Genomic DNA, 854 nt, shown 5'->3' on the forward strand with positions numbered 1-854 from the left:
AGTCCCACGGGTTCTGCCCCGTGTCCCCCACTCCCTACCCCTCCTCCTCTGGTCGCCACTCAGAACAGCCTCAGCCGCACAGGGAGGGAGGTGCAGAGACTCGTCGCAGTCACAGGCTCGTGTGAGAACCTCGGCTGTGTCACAGGCTGTGTCCCCACCCTTCTGAGCCACGTGCTCGCCCTGCCCCGAGGGAAGAGGCTCCGGGGGCCCCCGAAGGCCGTTCGCAAAGCCAGTTTCTACAAAGCAGGCTGGGACACAAGGTCTTGTCTATTCAGCTTTGAATTAGAAACTTTCCAAGTTTTACGCCTTCCTTGCGAATTCTGAAAAATACTAAATTTTCTACAGCGTGGGCGCATTGCTCCTTCGGGGTCGAGGGGTCCGCAGGGCAGGCACACTGAGGAGAGTCACCGAGTCTGAATCGACAGCCTGAACTGGGAGCTGACGTGTCCTCGAGGTCTGCAGACATGAATGCCTCCCCAGCACGCCGTCTTGGACGCTGGGCAGCGGAGCCTCGGGGCTGCCGGGACCTGGGCCCGCACTGTGAGCAGCCCCTGGCCTGCGTTTCTGTAGNCCAGGGTTTTCAAACTGCCAGGCGAGGCAAACGGCACACACCGCGCTCCCCAGGGGCCCGCCCCGCGGCCACCTGCGCCCGAGGCTGCGCTCCGGGGTGTGCGTCGCCCCATCTGGATTCTCCTGCAACGCGAGGGCCCCGACGCCTGCTGCCTGGGGAGAAACTCTGTTAAGAAGTCAGAGAGAGGTCACCGGTGGCCATTCGCTGGGTTCTCCACGAGACAGAAGGGGCCGTCACAGGCGAGGGGCGGGCTTGGCCCTGCAGGGCTTCGCTGTGCCATGCC

This window comes from Pteropus medius, unplaced genomic scaffold (assembly GCF_902729225.1).
Source record: "Pteropus medius unplaced genomic scaffold, Ma_sr-lr_union100, whole genome shotgun sequence".
Taxonomy (NCBI): Eukaryota; Metazoa; Chordata; class Mammalia; order Chiroptera; family Pteropodidae; genus Pteropus; species Pteropus medius.